An 18,302-nucleotide genomic window follows, 5' to 3' on the forward strand; every position below is an offset into this window, starting at 1 on the left:
CTCCTGGGAAGAAAAGGGGAGGTCTCGGTCTATCTCAAGTCAATCGCCTCTGTAAACATGAGCTCCTGGTTAACATATTTTTAGGATTGCCTGACAAACACATTGAAATTGTCACTCACCATACAGAGATGAAAAGTCATGAGTCATTCCATGAAAGTACCGTTTGTGCCCACAATCAACAATGTGTTTTTAAGGATATTAAAAATATATAGAACTATTTATATTTTAAAATATTATTTCATGTAATGATGACATACATTACATAATATAACCTAAATTATAAAACTTATTTTTCTCTATGATAGAATTTATATTGTTTATATTAATCGTATTTATATAAAAACATTCATTTTAATCATAAGAGGATTTATCTCTCTATGACTTCTTTTTCACCTCAAAATAATAGTGAACTGTCACTTTAAATGGTATGATCAGTAAGTATCATTCAAAACTGATTAGTTCTACTTCCATTTATCACTTTTTGTGTTTTTTTAATCATTTTTCCTCAGTACGGAGCCCCTAAAGGGACACGGTGAAGAAAAATTGAGATGAAATGAAAAATTATTTGGCAATGCTTTCGCGTTCTCCCGCAAATCTTTTGCGTTCCCCCGAGAAACTTTGCTCTCACTTGCAAGGAATGCAAAAGTTTTGTCAGAGAACGCAACAGCACTGACTTCTTATTTTTCCCCTTAGGGGCTCCGTACTTCAGTGCTAATGATATGTCATTTTGGTTTTAAAATGTTACACCCTGTCACAATCTTCCCTGTTCATGATATCATAAAATTATATTTTATCAATTTAATTTAAGATGGCACAATAAAATTCATTAGCATGCAACTAAAGACATTCTTTAATTTAAAATCCCTTCAGCATTCAAAAATATATAATGACTCTCAGTAACAGGAGAGGTTGATAAAGTAAATTCCAAACCTGGGTTCAGCATAACATTCAAGGTATGGCATTGTAGTATATTTGCATAGTGGCATGCATATACACACACAGGTTTGTTTTTGTGAATTGTGGGTACATTCCATAGGCATAATGGTTTTTATACTGTACAAACCGTATTTTCTATCACCCTACACCAACCCTACACCTAAACCTACCCATCACAGGAAACTGTGCACATTTGTACTTTCTCACAAAAAACTCATTCTGTATGATTTATAAGCTTTTTGAAAGTGGGGACATGGGGTAATGTCATCATAAGTCACCCTCTCCTTGTAATACTTATGTCATACCCATGTCATTATGCAAATTTGTGTCCTGATATGTCACAAAAACGTGCACACACACACACACACACACACACAATCAAGTATAATGATGTACTTTATTTTACAGTATGCTTAAAACTACTGTGGTTATTTGTACAGTTAATTTTTATTATTTATTCATTTATTTTAATTTTCTGTTATATATTCAGTAACACAAGTAATTGCTTCACATCAGCTTTATTTAGGTTTCATCTATTACATTTCTGAACTTCAATACAGATTTACCAGCATATTAATTTCATCAATTAACAAAATAAAATTAAAGTCATACCAATAAAATCACATGAACACATTGTGCCAGTGGAAAATAAATGTTGGAAATATAAAAATATAAAAATAAAAGTTTGAAGAGTTAAAGTACTTAATTAGTAGCAATGTACAACAATAACCAGCAAATACATATCATCTTAAATCTTAAAACAACATGCTATAAAATAAAGGGTCTTCTTTATTGCGATGACTCTTCCTGCCTGTCTCACGATTGTTCAGTTTCTGAAGAATAAGAAAATCAACAGTAATATGCTGTACTCAGATTCTACTGTAGGGAACTGTTGAGAACACAGTATAATACTGTGAAAACAACAGAAATCTTTTACAGTGTAATTTTGCCCTTTTATATTTACAATTTCTACAATATCTATTCTTTACAGTTTTTACGAGGGACTTTCTTGACAGTAATGAGTAATAATCTCCATGGTGAATGATGTGAAAAACAGACACACGAAAAAAAGGTGTGACTTCCAGTGAAAGTATTAATAGTTTGTGTTTGTGTGTATGGCCTTCAGAACTCTCCAATATTTCACCCATTTTTAATATGTTTTAGAGACATTATCAAAGATTTTTGGCTGTATGGTTAAAACATTGTCTTTATTAGTATGTCACTATTACTAATTTTTACCTCATCATGCACATCTTCAGTTATACTTAGCCTACTATTTTTTGGATGTAACAGGCTGAAAAGTTGCATTTATAGGATTATTGACCTTTTATTAATTCTAATATGATTTAAAGGTCCCATCGAACGTTTTTTTTACAAGATGTAATATAAGTCTAAGGTGTCCCCTGAATGTGTCTGTGAAGTTTCAGCTCAAAATACCCCATATAATTTTTTTAGTTAATTTTTTTAAACTGCCTATTTTGGATCTTTACAAAGTGTTCGTCATGCATGCCTCGGATTATGTGAGTATTGTATACTGTTATATTGTTTACATTTGATTCTGAATGAATTTGAGGCTGTGCTCCGTGGCTAACGGCTAATGCTACACTGTTGGAGAGATTTATAAAGAATAAAGTTGTGTTTATGAATTATACAGACTGCAAGTGTTTAAAAATGAAAATAGCGACGGCTCTTGTCTCCATGAATACAGTAAGAAACGATGGTAACTTTAACCACATTTAACAGTACATTAGCAACATGCTAATGAAACATTTAGAAAGACAATTTACAAATATCACTAAAAATATCATGATATCATGGATCATGTCAGTTATTATTGCTCCATCTGCCATTTTTTGCTATTGTTCTTGCTTGCTTACCTAGTCTGATGATTCGGCTGTGCACATCCAGATGTTAATACTGCCTGCCCTTGTCTAATGCCTTTCATATTTTTGGGAACATGGGCTGGCATATGCAAATATTGGGGGCGTACACCCCAACTGTTACCTTACAGTCAGTGTTATGTTGAGATTCGCCTGTTCTTCGGAGGTCTTTTAAACAAATGAGATTTATATAAGAAGGAGGAAACAATGGAGTTTGAGACGCAATGTCATTTCCATGTACTGAACTCTTGTTATTTAACTATGCCAAGATAAATTCAGTTTTTCATTCAAGGGCATCTTTAAATCAAGGCATATTGAAACTGCATGATGCTGAAATAGTCTGCTACGTCATCGTATTTCTTCTAAAGCTAACTCAAAATTATATATATGAATTATAAATTCACAATAGCAAATTGCAATAATGCAAGAAAATAAAAATGTAATGTCCAGTGCTGAGTTCTGTATGTGCAAATCGTCTCGTTAAAAGTGCTTTTCTGTTCAAATTATTGTGGTTTTTGAATGTAGCCGCTTTAATAATAAATCATTTATCGGGAGCATTTATGCTGGGATGTTACTGCATGTTTCTGTCCCTGATAGGCAAAGTATGTTGTGGAAAGCAATCATTCCTGAGGTGTGATTGGAAACCAATCTCTTATTGCACAAACAGGCTCATTATTGTGAACTGTCTTCATTGTAAGAACTGTACACATTCCATTAAAATGAACACATCACAGTCTGCAGGCTACAGCAAAAACAGCTATACATGAAGCTATACATACTGTAGGCTATACACTCAGCAAGAGAAGAGAAAGACTCTTGTATCATCTGGTTGCCATGGCCAATCACAAAAACAAACCAAAAACAATAGGAACGGGAAACAGACAGAAATGGTGACTTGGTGGATAAAGATCTAGGCTGTTACCCAAAGATTCAAAATGTTCCTGTGGTGAAAATGTGGTCAATTTGGATTAGTCAGAATCTGCAAATTAAGATGATTCCAATTATGTACCATGTATACATGCATGCTGATTTCCAAAAGCAGATTATCACAGTTTTTCTACACTGTAAAAAATGGATGTGATTGTAATGGTAAAATATTGTAAAAACGCTACGGAAAAAGATTTGTAAATACAGTGGGTACGGAAATTATTCGGACCCCCTTAAATTTTTCACTCTTTGTTATATTGCAGCCATTTGCTAAAATCATTTAAGTTCATTTTTTTCCTAATTAATGTACACACAGAAAAATTGTTGACATTTTTGCAGATTTATTAAAAAAGAAAAACTGAAATATCACATAGTCCTAAGTATTCAGACCCTTTGCTCAGTATTTAGTAGAAGCACCCTTTTGATCCATGAGTCTTTTTGGGAAAGATGCAACAAGCTTTTCACACCTGGATTTGGGGATCCTCTGCCATTCCTCCTTGCAGATCCTCTCCAGTTCTGTCAGGTTGGATGGTAAACGTTGGTGGACAGCCATTTTTAGGTCTCTCCAGAGATGCTCAATTGGGTTTAAATCAGGGCTCTGGCTGGGCCATTCAAGAATAGTCACAGAGTTGTTGTGAAGCCACTCCTTCGTTATTTTAGCTGTGTGCTTAGGGTCATTGTCTTGTTGGAAGGTAAACCTTCGGCCCAGTCTGAGGTCCTGAGGCACTCTGGAGAAGGTTTTCGTCCAGGATATCCCTGTACTTGGCCGCATTTATCTTTCCCTCGATTGCAACCAGTTGTCCTGTCCCTGCAGCTGAAAAACACCCCCACAGCATGATGCTGCCACCACCATGCTTCACTGTTGGGAATGTATTGGACAGGTGATGAGCAGTGCCTGGTTTTCTCCACACATACCGCTTAGAATTAAGGCCAAAAAGTTCTATCTTGGTCTCATCAGACCAGAGAATCTTATTGCTCTTCTCCCCCGATAGCTCAGTTTGGCCAGACGGCCAGCTCTAGGAAGAGTTCTAGGAAGGTTCTGGTCGTCCCAAACATCTTCCGTTTAAGGATTATGGAGGCCACTGTGCTCTTTGCAGCAGAAATTTTTTTGTAACCTTGGCCAGATCTGTGCCTTGCCACAATTCTGTCTCTGAGCTCTTCAGGCAGTTCCTTTGACCTCATGATTCTCATTTGCTCTGACATGCACTGTGAGCTGTAAGGTCTTATATAGACAGGTGTGATCAAGTCCATCAAGTCCAATCAGTATAATCACACACAGCTGGACTCAAATGAAGGTGTAGAACCTTCAAAGCTCTTCATCAGACATTTTATGTAATTTTCACAGTAAAATGCTGTAAAATTTTACATTTTTAGAAGTAAAAAACAAAACAAATCAATGTATAATTTACAGTCAAAAACTGTAAACTGATATTCCCATAATTCCCACATTTGAAAGTATTTTGTTTAAATAATCATGTTTCTTAATAGTTTTTGTTTTCAGTTATGTACATTAGGGTTTTATGTTATATCTTCTGTTGTTTAATGAATGTTTATTGCATTACGTAAGTGTTGTGGGTTACCATGATGGTGTTTTGCATTTGAGTGAATGACTCTTTGCACCTTCTTTATATTAGTATATACTTCAGCTCATGGAAAAGCTACTTGTGATAAACTCTGATTTTGAGAGTTTTGAGTCATGTAAGCACCTCATTTGGAATATCCACTACTGATGGTTCTATTATTCAACTAATTTCTGGTTGAGTTAATCCTTCATTTCACTCAAGGCATGAAGGTTACTATGGGCACAAATGTGTACTAAACATTTTTTTTTACAGTGTAACCCTTTAAAAAGCCAGCAATGACAAATATGCATTGTATAGAGTGTTTTCAAAATGTTTGTGTGTGTGTGTGCTTCTACTTAAAGTTACAATTGTGGCTCATCCTAAATTAAATTAAATACAATTCATTAAATTCAAATTTATTTGTATAGCGGTTTTCAAAATATTTACATGTATATACATAAACATTAAAGCTGATGAAGAATATAGAAAATGTGGCAGTTCTGTATGTTGATTCAGAGTTGGCGTCATCTGAAGTCCTCACATGGGTTGGTGTCATTTCTTCATAGGTCTTAGGTCATACATGAAATCTTCATAAGAGGTTGGATCCAGACTGGAGCTGGCATAATCTTGGATACACATCCCAAAGGTAAAAGAAAGCAAATAGAAAATAACTAGCGTAGCTGCTGTTCATAAAATGTAAGCAATAGTCATGCACATTTGATCTAATGTAACTGGAGTACAAGGTTGTGAGATGGATTATGTGAATGCTTGGCTACAGAGATGTGTCTTTAATCTAGATTCAAACTGGAAGATTGTGTCTGAGACTCTGAAAAGTTTAAGGGGCAGTTTTTTTAAAAAGAAATGTATACTTTCATTCAGCAAGGACACATTTAATTAATTAATTAATCTATTTGATCTATTAATTGATATATTTCAAATAAATGCTGATCTTTCAAACTTTTTTTTCATCAAAGAATCCTGAAAAATCCATCATGGTTTCCACAAACATTAAGCATCACAACTGCTTTCAAACTTTGATGATAATAAGAAATGTTTCTTGAGCACCAAATCAGCATATTAGAATGATTTCTGAAGGATCGTGTGACACTGAAAATCCAGCTTTGTCATGACAGGAGTAAATTACTTTTGAAAATATATTAAAACAGAAAATAGTGTTAGTAAGTGTTTGGAGGAAGAACATGCCTCTTCACAGGTCCTATCATTTCAAGCAGCAACTCCACCCATGTGCCTGATTTGCATATTACAGAAGAAATGTATGGTGTCATCCAGAAACCTCAAAAATAGCAGTTACATAAACACATGGCATCTGTCCAAGACAGGTAATTTGTTCCGTTTGCATTTGCCTGTCATTTATCTTATCTGTGTTATTAAAGGCTTATTCAGTACTCTAGTTAGAGATTTCAATATGTGCCTAATATGACTGATATAAAGTCTTATCAAAAAACAATGTAAGGGTTTTTTTATATATATATATAACAAGCCAGATAAGAACATAAATCACAGCCAGTAGTGATCTGTTCTAGTTCCAGGATATTCATGGTTGTGACAAGAAATTCTACATTCCAGTAACACAAAGACTGAAAAAACGTGCCCATTTCCTTCGAAAGCTGCAGAATTATCCACACTTAATTTCAGTTTGACTTCTATAGAGTTCTTCTCAGAGATGGTTTCAGATTCTGTTTGGCTGTGAGTCACATCATAGTCACTCAGTTTAGCTGGCTCAACCGAAAGAGCAACGAGGCTGTAAATGTGTCAGTTGTAATTAAGGGATTTATTCGTTTTCTGTTAACCAAATCATCACACATAAAATCATAAATCACAAATGACACAAAGCACTCAAAAAAAAAACAAAAAAAAACAGCATAATGGAACAAAAAGTGCCTCAAAACCTTTTGTTATTTAAGGTATCAATCTGTAATCTGTAATCTGGAGAAAAAAGAAAGCACAAACTGTCTAAAGGAACCTTGAAATTCAAAAACATGTCTTTGAAATGTATTTGTACTGAGATCTTTCCCTCAGAACTGCTTTTGTGAGATGAGGTTTAGAAACGTTTATCTTGATCAAAACCAAAATGCAAAACAATTTTCTTTTGAATAGGAAGGAATCAAATAAAACTTGATTTACAGTCTTTGCTGTGAAACCACACCCTGAGATTTTTGCATAAACTAGGTGTGGTGATTGATAACAAGGAATATTACGACTCATTTAGGCCAACTGAAGTGATGTACTGTACAATAACTAGTCCTGAGCACATTCCATACAACTCCCACAAACAAAAAAAGAAATTTGCCTGTGCTCGTTTTACATCTTGTGCTTTCAGTTATTTTGACAATATAAGCTCTGAAAAAAAAATATGACTTAATGAAGCTTTTAAAAATTAACAACCTTTATATTGAGGGAAAAGATTTATGAGGCGTTTCAAGCAGTATGTATAGTAGTGGTGAAATATTTGCATTTGTATGACTTTCATCCGTCTTTTGCCAGGAACCTTTTGTGTCAGTGTTGCAGTAGAAACAACAGATGAACATGATCATTTGGGGTTGGAATCAATGAACTTTGCATTACATCAGACACAGGAGAATAGAAAAAAGAAGGAAAGGGAGAAAGAAAAGGGAGGGATGGGTCACCAAATGGGTCATCTGCCACATTTTCGGATGTGACCTCAATGTCCTGAACCACCATATAGTGTTTTTGACTACAGGGCCTTCTCAGGATAGGCTGAAATAAGACCAGGGAGGTTTGGGTGTGTCTCTATGAGCAAAGTTGGTGTGTGTGTGTATGTGTTTTCAGATGCTGTCCTGGGCTACATTTCCTCTGTGCACATGAAGCTTATGGGCAGGGCAGATTGTTTCCTGACCATCCCATATGAGTGTACATGTTTCTCTGCCCTCTGTGGTCCTAAAATTTAATGCATTTATTTTAAGCAGAAAACAAATAAAATATAAATACGTTTGATAAATAGTTAGTGGTGCTCGCTAAGGCGTATTTTTCTATTACAAACCCCAAATTGAAAAGATTAAATGTTGCTGTATAACACATCGTAACACCTATACAACGCCTGTTTATACTCCAAATCAACCCAAGTATGATAAAATATTAAATATATAACAGTAATGTATTATGTATAAACCTCATTTATACTGTGTGTGAAAAATGTAATGTGTGATATTATAATGATAAGTTAAAGCGCCCCTATTATGGATTTTTGAAAATTACCTTTCATGTAATGTGTAACATAGCTCTAAGTGAATGAAAACATCCTGCAAAGTTTTAAATCTGAAATTGCACTGTATATAAAGTTATTGTCTCTCAAAAGTAAGAGTCGACTCTGAGTCAATTAAAAGAGTCGTTTCTAAAACGAATCCCAAGCCGTTTCGTTGTGATGTCACAACGAAACATTAGCATATTGTCCGTCCACTTTTTGCACACGCAGACGCCAGGGAAAATTCATTTGTTGTTTCATTGTTCCCAACCTGTAAGTATGATTAATAATTGATGTTTATATTTTCTAGTGATTGTTCAAAATTCGTAGTTTTGTATGTTATGTTGTGTAACGTACACCCTAGTCTGTATGTTTCATGCTAACTGGCTAACTCACATTTCTGCAGTTCTGCTATTCAGATATGGGTCCAATATTGTCTAAAAATGTGTAGATTAATGCAGCTTGTCTGTCTTATTATTTGGAGAAATGATCAAGGATGGAACACAACTTTTTTTTACAGAGTGTAATGCATTATCAGCTATTCACATTTGTGCTCGGCTAACGTGGGAGTTTACAACATACAAAAAATTATTACAGTAGAGTGGAGCTATATCTGTGTTGTAATAGGATGTTAAGATGCTAGTCCACGCTAGTTGAAGTATTCTCTTGGTAAACAGTAAACACCTATTGTAATGTCAAACAATGATATAGAATTGTTTTTTACTTTGTTAAAGGATTAGCTCACTTTCAAATTCAAATTTCCTGATAATTTACTCACCCCCATGTCATCCAAGATGTTCATGTCTTTCTTTCTTAAGTCGAAAAGAAATTAAAGTTTTTGATGAAAACATTCCAGGATTATTCACCTTATAGTGGACTTCAATGGCCTCCAAACGGTTGAAGGTCAAAATTACAGTTTCAGTGCAGTTTCAAAGAGCTCTACACGATCCCAGACGAGGAATAAGGGTCTTATCTAGCGAAACGATCAGTCATTTTCTAAAAAAAATCTTAAAATAATATATACATTTTAACCATAAATCCTTGAACAAGCTCTCTTATTCTTTATTAGAATTGGCAGTGTAGACGCTGCTACGTGTATTACTGCCCTCCACAGGTACAGTTGCAAGAAAAAGTATGTAAACCACAAAAATGTGAATCATTTTAACAAAATAAAGGAGATAATACAAAATGCATGTTTTTTTTATTTAGTACTCTCCTGAGTAAGATATTTTACATAAAAGATGTTTACATACTGTATAATCCACAAGACAAAAAATAGCTGAATTTATTAAAATAACCCCATTCGTAAGTATGTGAACCATTAATTGCTAATACTGTGTGTGGTCACCTGATGATCTACAACTGTTTTTATGTTTTGTGATGGTGGTTCATGAGTCACTTGTTTGTTTTGAGCAGTTAAACTGAACTCTGTTTTTCAGAAAAATCCTCCAGGTCCTGCAGATTGAACAGTTTCATTCGGCATTTTTTGCATATTTGAAACCTTTCCAGCAGTGATTGAATGATTTTGAGATCCATTTTTATCACACTGAGGACAACTATTAAAAAAGGTTCAAACATTCACTGATGCTCCAGAAGGAAACACGATGCATTAATAAAGGGGGGGTGAAAACATTTGGAATTTGAAGATCAAGGTATTGTATTTAATTTGTCTTCCGGGAAACATGAAAGTATCTTCTGTTGCTTCCGAAGTGCAGTACTAAATGAAAAACAATGTATATTTAAACAAAATAAGAAAAATTTGGACATCTTCTTCCTGTTCAAAAGTTTTGTGCGCAGGAACACCCAAAGTGATGTGCAAAAATTGTAACGTACACCTCTATTTCACAGCAGAGAAGAATGGAGTGAAATCTTATTACACGTAGTACATTATATGGCATGACACACTACATATACAGACCTATGCATGTATCAAATTCAATATATCAATGTCTTTCAATGTTTTACCCTTAATGATTTCTTGACATTTTTAAAAAAAAAAAAATTGTGATTTTGATTTTGAAATTTCAAATGAACCAAAAAAATTATGTGGAATTTTTTGTTTTTGTTTTTCATGTGCCATCATGTGGGCAGTAGAGGGATAATTTAGATGTGGGGTCAGCACCGTTTTTTACCCGGGGTTATGAAACCCTGCTCACCCTTGTGGTGTTAACTCTGCATTGTGGTGCCAAACATGTACAGTGTGAAATGATGTGGTGTTAGAATGTTACAACTAGATGCTTAGCAACCGACAACCAATCGTGTGCCTTAGGGCAGTCATGGAAACACTGTGCAATGTGTATAAACTGTCCTTTCTGCATATGATAGGAAAAATGTCAAACAGCAATGGAAAACACGACAGTTGGAATGAAGAAAAGACCATCATTCTGACGTTTATAGTTCAAAAAATTTGATATTACAGTCAGCAATGTGTAATATAAGGATGCGCAATGCTAGAGTCTTTTTGTAAACAGGTCACGTGCTGCATTTGTCCAGTCAGTGAGTGACACTGACACCACAAATTCAATTTCAATTCAATTCAATTCACATTTATTTGTATGGCGCTTTTCACGATACATATCATTTCAAAGCAGCTTTACAGAGAATGCATGTCAACATTACAATTTAAAGAATGCAGTTAGCAAATAATGTAATAATTTAGGCAATTAATTTACAATCACTGTTAGCAGTTTAACTGAAGGTAGAAACAATGAGCTCCTGGAAAATTAATTACGTTAACAATAATTAGGATATAGAAATTGGGCAATGTGCATGTTGATCCAGATGATTGCGTCTTCTGAAGTCCTCGCAGGAGTTGGCGCTGTCTCTTCATAGGTGTTGGTCATCTGAGGTCTTCATAAGAGGCTGGATCCAAACTGAAGCTGATGTCCACTCTAGTCACCTCTGGACGAGTGTCCCGAGGTAAAACAAAAAAGCAAATGGAGAATAATTAGTGTAGCTGCTGTTCATAACATTAAGCAAAGATGAGATGCATTATGTGAATGCTTGGCTAAAGAGATGCGTCTTCAATCTAGATTTAAACTGGGTGAGCGAGTCTGAGCTCCAAACATTATCAGGAAGGCTATTCCAGAGTTTCGGAGCCAAATGTGAAAACGCTCTCCCTCCTTTAGTGGACTTAGATATCCAAGGTACAACCAGAAGTCCAGAGTTTTGTGATCTTAAGGAGCGTGAAGGATTGTAGGGCGATAGAAGATCGGTTAAGTACACAGGAGCTAAACCATTTAGAGCCTTATAGGTCTTTAGCAATACTTTATAATCGATACGGAACTTAATGGGTAACCAGTGTAGAGATGATAAAATTGCTGTTATATGATCATATTTTCTTGACCTGGTAAGAACTTTAGCAGCTGCATTTTGTACTAATTGTAGCTTGTTTATTGAGGAAGCAGGACAACCAGCTAATAATGCATTACAGTAATCTAGTCGAGACGTCATGAAAGCATGAACTAACTTTTCTGCATCAGAAATAGATAACATATTCCGTATCTTAGCAATGTTTCTGAGGTGGAAGAAGGCTGTTTTTGTAACATATGAAATATGATTTTCAAAGGAAAGGTTGCTGTCTAATATAACACCCAGTTCTTTAACTGTTGAGGATGGAGCAACAGTACATCCTTCTAAATGCAGACTGTAGTCTGAAAGATTCTGTGTACAGGTTTTTGGCCCAATAAGTAATACTTCAGTCTTATCTGAATTTAATAGAAGAAAATTACTAGTCATCCAATGTTTTACTTCTTTAACACACTCTGTCAGATTGGATAATTTAGAGATTTCATCTGCTTGTGTTGAAATATATAATATCATCGGCATAGCAGTGGAAACTAATTCCATGTTTTCTTATAATATTGCAGAGTGGCACCATGTATATTGAAAATAGCAGAGGGCCTAACACAGACCCTTGCGGCACTCCATAGTTTACTATCGTTATCTTAGATTATACTATGCAGTTAAGAACTTTATCCTGGGGTTTAGGTGTGAAACGGTACCTTATGAATACCCAGGATTAACTTTCAACTCCGGATATAGTATGAGCAGTGTGAAATGTGATTTAAGATAACCCAGGATTTGTTTACCAGGGGTTTAGAATGACTCAGGGTTAACTATAAGTGTGAAAAGCCCTAATGTGTATTAAAACTATTTTTTTTGCATAGCGATCATTGTATAGATAGTTATTTGACATACATAATCTAAGGTAGCTGTTTCTCTAATTGATGCTTTACATTCATGATAACTTAAAATCAACAACAGTTAGATACTGTAAGTTATGGATGTTTGGGGTGGGGATAGCTTTTCATTTAACAGTTCATTAAAATGTTACAACCAACCCCCTGGTGATTCCAATAAATCCAGCTATCAGTCACATCTGCTCTTAAGGCAAAGTCACATGAGGTTTTTGTTGAGCATCAAGGGATTTTTATGGGATAAATGTGCTTCCTTCATAGTTTATGCTCATGTCTTCTTATTGAATAAAAACATTATCCTCCTCAATTGAGCACATATGTCTTTTTGTGCACATTTTCAGAATTAATGCTCATCTTGGCATTTCGATCCAGAGTTTGTGATATCCCAAAATTCACTAAAAATAAGTGGATGGCAACATAGTTAGTGACTGAACCTTTATGTCACTGGAATGCACACACACACACACACACACACACACACACACACACACACACACACACACACACACACACACAGCAATTGGTTTGTGCTTAAAGTAATAAAAGTGATACAATATGTTTTCTCACTTCTCATTTTAAATTTTTCACTTTATTCAAAACTGATTATTCTTTGCTCTTCAATAACATTCTTGCATAAATTTAGATCGTGTGGATCTTATTTCAGCAAATTAGCTGTCATTGTTACATCTATCCCCAGCAACTCATCCCAGTATGGGGTAGGTTGTAACAACAGAACTCTTTGTGAACTCAATGTGAATCACATGTGTGATTGTGTTGTACGTCCAAGCAAGTTATATTTGTAGTAGACAAATGTGGCTACCATGTATTACATTTTTGAGACATCTAGCACAAACAACCACTGCGTTACCAATGTTCAAACAAAAGGTGTTACTTTCATCCCCGGTCTCAGCCTAATTATTGAAATATGATTTTAAAAATAATATCATAAACCAATAAAAGAAAATATAAAAAATGAAATAACACTTCACAGTAATGTCTCATTAGTTCATATAGTGAATGCATTAAAGGGTTAGTGAATCATTAGATTTGAAGCATCAAAGTAGTTAAAAAAGACCTTCGTTAATCTTCAGAACACAAATTAAGATATTTTAGTTGAAATCCGATGGCTCAGTGAGGCCTCCATAGGGAGCAATGACACTTCCTCTCTCAAGATCCATAAAGGTACTAAAAACATATTTAAATCGGTTCATGTGAGTACAGTGGTTCAATATTAATATTATAAAGCGACGAGAATATTTTTGGAGCACCAAAAAAAACTAAATAACGACTTATTTAGTGATGGCCGATTTCAAAACAATGCTTCAGGAAGCATCGGATCATAAATTAATCAGTGTATCGAATCTGCTGTTTGGAGCGCCAAAGTCACGTGATTTCAGCCGTTGGCAGTTTGACACGTGATCTGAATCATGATTCATTTGTGCTCCGAATCTTCCTGAAGCATTGTTTTGAAATCGGCCATCACTAAATAAGTCATTATTTTGTTTTTTTTGGCGCTCCAGAAATATTCTCGTTGCTTTATAATATTAATATTGAACCACTGTACTCACATGAACCGATTTAAATATGTTTTTAGTACCTTTATGGATCTTGAGAGAGGAAATGTCATTGCTCCCTATGGAGGCCTCACGGAGCCATCGGATTTCAACTAAAATATCTTAATTTGTGTTCTGAAGATTAACGAAGGTCTTACGGGTGTGGAACGGCATGAGGGTAAGTAATAAATGACAGAATTTTCATTTTTGGGTGAACTAACCCTTTAACGGATAACTTTTTATAGCATATTAACTAATTTTAGTAATTATTTAGTAACTAAGATTAATAAATGCTTAAGAATTATTTTTCATTGTTAGTTCATGTTAACTAATGTAGTTAACTAATGAACCTTATTGAACCTCACTGTAAAGTGTTGGGAAATAAAGAAAGCTGAATGAAAATAACATTTGTTAAATGTTTTAAAAATCATTACACAGAACATATTGTTACAAATGTGCTGGTGTATAGATGAGGCAGTACTCGGAGATCCATAAACAAGTGTCTTTACTGAATGAAAGCAAGAATCTATATCCAAACACATACAATGCAATGTCAAGGAACACATAGAAACATATAGTAACGTATTAAGTAACATCTAAGACCGGACAAGGAGTGAAGGGAGTGAGTGCAATATAAAGGGAGTGCTGATGAGAGAGTCCAGGTGCAGGTGATCCGTGAAGATGGGGAGATGACGAGGGAAGTGAGTGCAGGTGTGGAAACAAGAGGATTATGGGAAATGGAGTCCGGGGAACAAGGGATCTGTGACACATATTTCATTAATGTAAATTTATTTTAATTAATTTAAACTGGTAAAAGTGTTTTTTTTTTTTTTGGTCCCCCTGAACCCATATCTTGAGACCAGAATATCATATAGATTTAAGGTACAGCTCTTTTCACTCCTGGCAAATATTCACAACACCATAGCAACCACTCAGACTATCTTATTACCTGCATAGCAACACCCTAGCAACCACTCAGACCACATTATCAACAGCATAGCAATACCCTGGCAACCACCCATTGCTGCAATACAATGCCAAGTTTTTCACAAGCAAACCCCTCACATTTTCTTCAGTAAAAAAAGAAATCTAATGCACACAGAGTAATACTGGTGTGGCAGGAATACGATGGGTGTGGCAAAACCACAAGTTGGCAAAAACTACAAATTGAGAGGAAGAATATGTGTGAAAAGTATTAGTGAAGGAAAGGTGATGAGGAAGCAGTACAACAGTATGATGACTTTGCCAGCAACTAGTCTGGCGCCTCTTTTGTGAAAAGATGTGTAGATAAAAAAAAAGAACATTTCAGCTATTACACAAAACAACAGTGATTTAAGTGAAATTAAAGATGGGTGAGAAAGTGAGTGGGAGGGTGTGTGTGTGTGTGTTAGCACATTGTGTTCTGTATAGATAGTTAATCTGAGTTTAACTGGCACTTAATCTACCTGGAATATTTGGCAATTTTTGGCAAGCAAACTCACTCACACAGTTCATGCAGTTTGTGAACATGACAGCCGAGGAACAGGCACTACAGCAGTCAATCAGAGAAAGTCTTTGTTCTTAGTTAACATGATAAAACTACATTGCTACACTCAGTATTACACACAGTAGGGCAGTGTCATTATAAATCAACTTATAAAACAGTCCAGATAAGTCACTTCCTCGCTTTGGGCAGAATTATCGAAACACCCAGCCGTTATTAAGTAATGTGTATGTCAGCTGTCTTTTGACTTTGATCATAGATACAGGATTCGAATGTTGTGGGCTATTACACATCACACAGATTCCACTGATTCCAGGGCTTAAGTTAAAACACTGTATTTGCTCGTGGTTTAAGAAATGTTTGATGAGCACTGATGAATGTTGTGGAGTAGTTAGGCAATCAATAAGACCTGCACAATGACCACACCATTCAAATCCAAAACAAACACACGATGAAAGCACTTTCTTCAATAGGTGTTAAGTTATTTATAGCCTAGGACTCTAAAACTTCTTTTGACTCAGGACTCAAATAATCGCCACCTTGGAATTATAAGGTTGTATCTGCATTCTGAGCAGTTTTGAGATATTGAGCTTCAAGATTTTTGCATTCCATATAGCAAAAATTATATGGGGAACAAGTCCCTTTCAAACATGAAAATGACAGGGACACTAAATGTATTCACTCTAAAAAATGCTCGGTTAAATATGGACAAACCGAGGGAATGGGTTGTTTTCACCCAGCCATTTTTTTTCAACCAATTTTGGATTTATTTTTTTAGCCAGCAATATAGAAAAAGGCATGTTTTTGCTCAAATTTGTGGGGTATAAGCTGAAACTTGACCAGACCAGAGACTTATATTACATCTTGTGAAAGAGGGCATAATAGGTGCCCTTTAACCCAACCTGCTGGGTTTGTCCATATTTAACCCAGCTTGGGTTGTTTTTAACCCAGCATTTTTTAGAGTGTTTTGTTTAATTTTAGGTAGATATATGGTGGGCAATTAAACATATTATTGCAGGAACCATTAAATTTATTATGGTTTAGACAGAACAGCTACTGTAATACTGGGACTTTAGGGAAAGTAGGACAGGTAAAATCTCTCTAGAGATCAGTATGGATTGAAAAGTTTGTAGACAAACTTTGATGTTGGCTTGAGAAAGCCTAGCCAGAAAGTTTGAAGTAGTTTTAACAGCTTTAAATTTGAAGGTTTTAAGTTTGAAATAGTTTTAAGTTTTAGTTTAGTAGTTTTAAAAGCTAGAATTTAGATAGATAGATAGATAGATAGATAGATAGATAGATAGATAGATAGATAGATAGATAGATAGATAGATAGATAGAATGCAAGCTTAAATGAGTCTAGGGCTTGTGGGTGTTTAAATTTGAATTTTGACAGTTGGAGTTTGAACAGTCTTGGCTCATGGTACCAAAGTCCCTTTAAAGACAAGTCATTTCACTCGGCGGCCATCTTTGAAACGCCTCTCGGGCATCCTGGGCATCATGCAATCTCTTCGAATGGGAAACATCAAATTCTCCAAAACTGTTCGCCAACCTTACGATTAAATTTCATATTTGAAATCACCAATGAAATCTAACAACAACCGGCTCATAAATTTAGTTTCTAAACGCTCGAATCATGACAAAAAAACTGTATTTTTCAGGCTGGATCAAGCTAATGCGCATGCGCAGACCTAAATGCGCGTCTCTTCGGAGGCGCGCGTCTGACTGTTTCTATAGAAACCGGTGATTTTAACGGCCGCTGAAGTGACGCGATGACTTTACCAGTCGGCGATTGGCTCTTATTTAGAAGGCGGGACTTATTCCGCCATATTGCGCGTTACACTAGGTAAAAGAAATGGACACAGCGACCCCATTGTTTGAGATGAGCAAATTCTGCGCAGAATCGATCGTCTGCAACGGTGATCACCGCGAGATGCAGAGACGGCGAGCTGCGGGGAGTTCGGTTAGAAATATTCTGTTAATTATTTTGTATAATATTTTAAAATGTAACCGAGCCATCTCTCTTGACATCTCCCCGTGCCTGCGAGCTCCCTCCTGCTGTACGGTAATTTCTCTACTGTGCGACAGAGAGTCGAGTGGTTATGACGCAATCGTTAGCCTATTTTTACAAAAACTGTATCTACGGGGCCATAATGTAACATAGAAGGTAATGGAGCCCTTTATACATTGTCGTGTATCTTTAAAATAAATAATGGACAAATGGAGTCTTTAAACGCCTCGATGTAAAGTTATTCACTGAGTGCGAAAATGAATGGGAGTCAATGGGGATGCTAACGCAAGTGAAGTTCTGCTACAAGATCGGACCCGGCCGACTTCAACTTCCGCACTTCCTTGGGCACTGGTTACACTAGGCTTGTTTGAGATGAGCAAATTCTGCGCAGAATCGATCAACGGTGATCACCGCGAGATGCATGCCGGTTAGAAATGTGTCCGAGGGTGGTCCGCCTTGCTCTGATGTCATGCTGACGTGTGTCAAAAACCTCTCGCGAGTGCGAGGCGGCCTCATCGGATTCTGCAGTCG

The sequence above is a fragment of the Megalobrama amblycephala genome, linkage group LG7, assembly GCF_018812025.1.
Source record: "Megalobrama amblycephala isolate DHTTF-2021 linkage group LG7, ASM1881202v1, whole genome shotgun sequence".
NCBI classification, from domain to species: domain Eukaryota; kingdom Metazoa; phylum Chordata; class Actinopteri; order Cypriniformes; family Xenocyprididae; genus Megalobrama; species Megalobrama amblycephala.